The 6356-nt window shown below is 29.3% G+C and overlaps 1 long non-coding RNA gene across 1 annotated transcript; it reads right to left on the bottom strand.

The window, feature by feature from the left end:
* Window positions 1-2599: 2599 nt before the first annotated feature.
* LOC134246932 (uncharacterized) lies at window positions 2600-5613 on the bottom strand. The gene is made up of 3 exons (XR_009987741.1): window positions 5300-5613; window positions 3666-3793; window positions 2600-3102 (listed from the first exon to the last, which is right to left on the bottom strand). It is a non-coding gene; the product is annotated as an uncharacterized LOC134246932 (long non-coding RNA).
* Between the last annotated feature and the right edge of the window lie 743 nt (window positions 5614-6356).

Below are 6356 nucleotides of genomic sequence, written 5' to 3'. Positions count from 1 at the left end.
AAAAGAAAACGTCATATTTCTCGTTCATTTTATCATAAATGTATACTTTTTTCTTTGTTAAAATAAAGAGATGAATCCTTCCTCTCAAAAAATATGAATTACAACATTTTCACACAAAGACTTTTTAAGATATTACCTGTTATGCATGTCGGAATTGTAAAAAATACGACAAGAAAAACGGGGAGATACTTAAATTTGGATCCAATAAAATTTTTCATGCGAGATGAATTACAATGAATTTGCCCTCATTTTAAAGATACAAGTCACATAAATTAAATACATGTTGATTTCGAATGTGATTTGACATTTTTGTTTTTTTAGCGCATATTTTGAGTAGAACAATAATGTCTGGAAATAATCTATTTTTTATCATTTCACGCTGTTTTTGCACGTGATCCTGTGTAAAATTAAGCAAACACAGGTATTGATTTTAATACCTAAAAATTAAGAGCAAGTGGTCAGGAAAGAAATATCAAAGTTTTGAAAATTCCACACAAATACTTTTCAGACATAGCCCCTCCCCCCCCCCCCCCCCCCCCCCCTTAAAGTAAACTAAAAATAAGTCAGACTTGTTAGACTTGATACAATATCATACCTTGCAGGATAAATTGATATGGAAATAGATATTAGAAAAGGTACAGAAACCAATGCAAATAAAAAAAATATAGATAACATTATCGTAACTATTGTTAGAAATTATATCTACAATAATAATATTTTAGTTATATTATTATTTATTATTTATTATATTGTCTTATCTTAATTATGCAGGTTAAGAAATTGTTCTGCTTGTTCATCTAACAGATAAGAGAAGATGACAGTCACATTAAAATAAAAAAAAAACTAAATGTGAGAATCTAGCAAACAAATGTGAACTTTTTAATATCAATTCTCTGTAATTATCAAACAATATCAAAAATGCTTGGCCACGCTACATTTTCAATTTCTATGAAACTTTTTGTGTGTACTCACATTGTCATATCATTAATGGTTTTATAGTTTTTTATTTCAAAAAATGTTTCGTTGCCATGGTAACGGCACCTATTGTTTCCCCTGTAAATTCTTCCTAAAATTTGTCCAAAAATCGTGATTTTGTAGGTTTTACTGAATAAAAATGAGCTTAAAAGAAACAAGAGAATGGGAAAATCTACTTTTGTTTCAAAACTACCATTATTCCTCTCTAGTATAACAACATAATTTTTTAAAACTGTAATTCTACATAATGGCTTAACAACGCTTAGCTTTGGGGATTTTGGCATTTTGCCAAATTGAGAAAATTGCCATTTTAGACCCTTTTTCAAAGCGATTTTTTAATACTTTGCACACTGATTTGAAATTCAGGAAACAGTGCATTGTATAGATGGTACATAAGTTAGTTTAAACACATTAAAATATTTATGGGACACCTAAAAAAATTTTTTTAAAAAAGCTGATGAAAAATTACCCAAAATCTGCAAAATTTCCGTATTTCAAGGAACACATGCACATTTCATTAAGTTCATATAGAAAAGAAATGATCCTTTCTACCTGTTTTGATGTCATTTACAGTAAAATTAGCCCATATCTAGGAAAAGTGTCATGTAAAAATATTCACATCCCATTTCCAAGAGCATTAATACATGTAAATATGTTCTTAGATAGGAGAACTGTGAACACCTGCACAAAATGCCCCCCCCCTTTCCGTAAAATTGACAATTTTGAAGTACATGTAGACTTACCAGGGCATGTTTCAAGTTTCCTGAATCTATCTCCTTAGATTGAAACTAATATGAAATAAAATTTTCCCTATCCATTCTCTATTACTATGGAAACAGGAATGCAAGATTTGTTACCATGGAGACAGGAATACCAGATTTTTAGCCAAAATGGCTGCGTTTAACATAACAATATTCCCAAAACTACACTTATTTACTCTTTTATAAAACATGTGTAATGAGTTAAATGTAAATGTGAACTAAATTTTTTGGCATCTTAAATTTGCATCTTTATGATGTTGCAAAAATATAATGCATTTTGTAATGCTATGTCAAATAATTGCAAAACCTTGTGGCTTTTACTTTTTCAAGATTTGGTCAAACTTGAAAAATTCTGAAATGAAACTAAAACAAGCAGGACATTCATAATATTTTACTCATTTCAACTTGTTACTTTGTATAATTATTTATTATTTAATTCATGGGCAACTGCAAACCACAGATACTTTGAAGGAAGTCAAAAATTTACCCCCCCCCCCTTCTGATTTTTTCATTAAAACTTATGAAACACTGCTTTAAACTTGAGAAAAATTACATTGGTTTAAAAAAAATCACATCCTCTTGGGTAAGTTATCTTGGATTTAAACATAAATATCCAACAATGGAAAACTTTAAACATAGTGTTTGCCCTATATTTAATTAGGTTTGCATTGGATCTTTTGTATTCTGTAAAGTCAGTTGAAACAATCCCCCCCCATGAGACACTGTCCCCCACAAGAATCATTTTAAGGAAGTTCTTCCTTTCATTTTACTAGGTTCCTGCCAACATCTCATCACACCAACTATATCAACCTCCTTTAAATTTCTTTTTTTTCACATGTAAATATAAATTCTGAAAACAAGAGAACTTTTTGCTTTTTTATTTTTTATATATGCAACATTTAGAGTACATTTATTCTCAACTATGGTACATATCATTAGATTTACGTGACAAATTCTACTGTTTCTGCTGCTCTGAAAATCTTGACTCTGATTTTTCAATTTTAGAGTTTTAGTTGGTCAGGCATGTACCAGTAATGACCTACATTGACATACGCAAGTAACACTGATAATTAGTTAATGAGAATTATGCTGAGTTTAGTTTATTTTGGAAAGGTACAGGATAAAGATTGATAAGTTCTAAAACATATTTTTATACAACATAAGATTTGAGGATGCCATCACATAATATGATAAACATGTTCCTATTATATTTGAACTTTGACATCTCAAAACACTGATATCTTGAACTTTGACATCTCAAAACACTGATATCTTGAAGACAGTGGGTACAAGTATGTTGAAGTAGGTTGGAATTCAGCTTTCACTTGCCTGGTTTCAAACCTAAAATATGGCATCCCTTCTCAACCTGCAATGGTAAATAATTCCTGCACTTTTCAATATACTAGTACACTGATTTCAAGCTAATTAAATGTGTATGTAATCCTTTAGAAAGTTGTTTTCTTTATTCTAGTATAATAATTCTTCTGTTACTGGACAGGTATTAAATTTTGTTTAAAAAAAAAGAAATAAGCAAGGTTTAAATTTAGATATAAAACTGAAATATTTTTTAACAATTTAAGGACAGATTATACAAACAAACTTTTGTCAAAGAATTTGAAAATAACAACTTGGGTCATGTTTAAATCAGTAAAATTAATAACTTTCCTCACGACAAGTACTTTTTAATTCATATTTGCATAAAAATGGAATTTGAAGTGAAAAATATTTGTATAGATTAATAAGGATAGTTTCAAGAGGGCAGACTTTTGAACATCACAGAAGGTTTACAATTTCTTAATATTCTAGAAATTTATTATACATCATTAATTTGCAATTAAATTATGCCAAAAAATATATACCAATCCAGGCATCCATTTTTTGTTTGTATCATCTGCCCTTAATTTACTTTCATATTTTTAGAATGGTTACCTTGAAAAGAACAGAATCTAGGCTGTCCGCTTTCTTGCAGAATGCACTTGAACTTCAGTCATGGCCTATTTGGTCCTGTTTTGGTTTACTGGTCTTACTTTTTCTTTATTCATCTTATATGGTAAATCCTTTGATGAAAAAATGATGAAAATAATTACTTTCCTAGGAACATGATCAAAAGGAAAATTCATTTCATTCATACACAGACATGTTCATGTGTGTGATCATCTTACCAGTAGTGAATATTTGCCTGAGTATCAATTAATTTGTTTAGAATATTATAAAACATGGTCAGTGTGTACAAAACAAATATCATTATAAATCAGAGGTGAATATTCTACATGTACATGTATATAGTTTTATTATACCCTCCGCTTGAAAAGTGGTAGGGTATACTGTAATCGGTATGTCCGTCTAACTGTACGTCCATCTGTCTGTACATCCGTCTGTCTGTTACGCTTTAGGGTACCCATCTCTTATTATCCACAACTCCTCTTATACCACTGCAATGAGTGAAATTTAATGAACCTTTCACAGAATCTTTATTACATATTGTCATTGTGCACCGCCTATTTTAGTTTTTGATTCGACGCATATTTTGGGTTTCCCGGCCACAGTAAAACATGGATTTGTCATCAGTTATAACCATATGGGAGGCAGGTGGTATCATTTAGTGAGCTCAATGCTCACAGGACCTTTACTTAAATTTTGTTTTAACACTTATACATATGTACAAGTGTACATATATATATTTTTACTGTTTGCTATTTGAAAAGATAATTATTATTCACACAAAATTGAACTATAGATTATACAGTACCGGTACTTCACAGATGAATGAAAGAGTCTATATAAACAAAAATAACTCAATATTTCCAGTGCATTCTTAACCTAGATCTATTTTGTCATTACATATAGTACAGTAGTTTTGGATATATATAATAAATTTAAAGTTTAAAAGATAGAAGCTTTTAAATAAGGCAATGACATCAAAACAAACATGCTGTTTTCCTATTTTCTGCTTATGAACATCACATGACCATATTTTGCTGATATATATAGAATACTATTTAAAAAACTTATCTACTTTATGCTTGTGCTCACACATTATAAACGTTTGATGCACTTTTTTATAGAAACAAATTAAACTTGCTCTAGTTAATATTTTAACAACACAATTCTGTAAAATATGTGCCTAATGCCAATAAAGAATTGAAATAATAGGATAAACAATGAATGAAAACTGACAGAAGTGGAAATTTATTTTATAAAGATAAATAATGTTTACTTAAAAGTCTCTCTCAGCACATCATAAAAAGTAAACCTACTGAATGGCACAGATTTTACACATAAGTACAATCTCTATATAGACATTTATATTTCGGGGGGGGGGGGGTTTCAGCTGTATCAGCAAGTGATGTTTATATGCTTCAAATTCATTTTTATTAATAAAAATAATTAATTCATTGGTCAGAAAGTCAAACTGTCAAAAGGTATAGTTCGCTTGATTTGATAAGGACCACTGACCACTACACCGGTAAAACAACTGGGTATTGTAAGGCAAATAAAATTAAGAAAATATGCATTTGTTAATCTTGATATTTTTGTAATGCTCAGTATATACATAAATTTACCTTCTGTCTTCATTGTTTAAGATGTCTAGCCTTCTTTTCTTCTTCCAGACTGTAAAACTTTGATGAGATCTTTCGCCAGAAAATATTCATTGCTGTTTACTAAATACACATTGTACCTCCAAACGTTAGAGAGTAGTTCAAGGGAAGTAATTAGGAAGCAAAAAATGCTTCAAAATGTAGAAAAAAGTAATCTTTACCTTTGAATTCCTTTTACATCTTTGAGTCTCCCACCAATATTTTACATATTTTGATATAATCAAATATTAGCCTTTCATAATTAATAATTACTAAATTTGTAATCAGTGTGCCTTTTTTGTTTTAAGCCTCCAAAAACTCCACTAAACCAATCACATATCTGATATGTTATAATATGTAAAATGGCCATTTACAATTGAGAAATTAAATTAAAACTACAGATATAATTACTTTAATCTGTAGTATTAAATTTAAATAATGAAAACATATTAAGTTATCCCTTTTCATTTCTGGACACAGTTTTTCTTGATAAGTACACGTTTTTCAAAATTAACGAAATTGAGAATTTTGCACCCCGTTTCTATGGCAACCAAGGGTCTATTTCATAAACCCACTTTAATTTTACAATTAATGACATAGCTGTTTAAAATTATTATAAAAAAATCAAAATGTTTTTCTATGCGTGGCCAACCAATTTTGATAATTACAGAGAATTGATATTAAAAAAATGTAATGATTCAGAAATAGTTTTCTTTCTCTCTAAGTAGATATCGAATATTTTATAGCTAAACAACGCACTTACCTGTATCCTTTTTTCCACATTTACACTAGATACCTATACGAAAAAAAATATCCACAATATAGGAGAATGCATTTAGTGGAATGTCAGGTCTTCTGAATGTGTAAATATATTTAGAGTTTAGAAATTAAAGAAATATTTTATAACTGTTTGAAATTCAGAAAATAAAAATTTGAGTTTTTCATGTTACCGTTTTAATTAATATATAGTTTTTTTCCAAAGCGGTGGACACAAATTCTCTGAAATAGTTTATTTCCGTGTTAATAAGAATCATTTATAGAT

The sequence above is a fragment of the Saccostrea cucullata genome, unplaced genomic scaffold, assembly GCF_032062105.1.
Source record: "Saccostrea cucullata isolate Sc308-1 unplaced genomic scaffold, CSIRO_AGI_Scuc_v1 ctg5307, whole genome shotgun sequence".
Lineage (NCBI taxonomy): Eukaryota > Metazoa > Mollusca > Bivalvia > Ostreida > Ostreidae > Saccostrea > Saccostrea cuccullata.
This window is presented reverse-complemented; position numbering and strand designations above follow the sequence as displayed.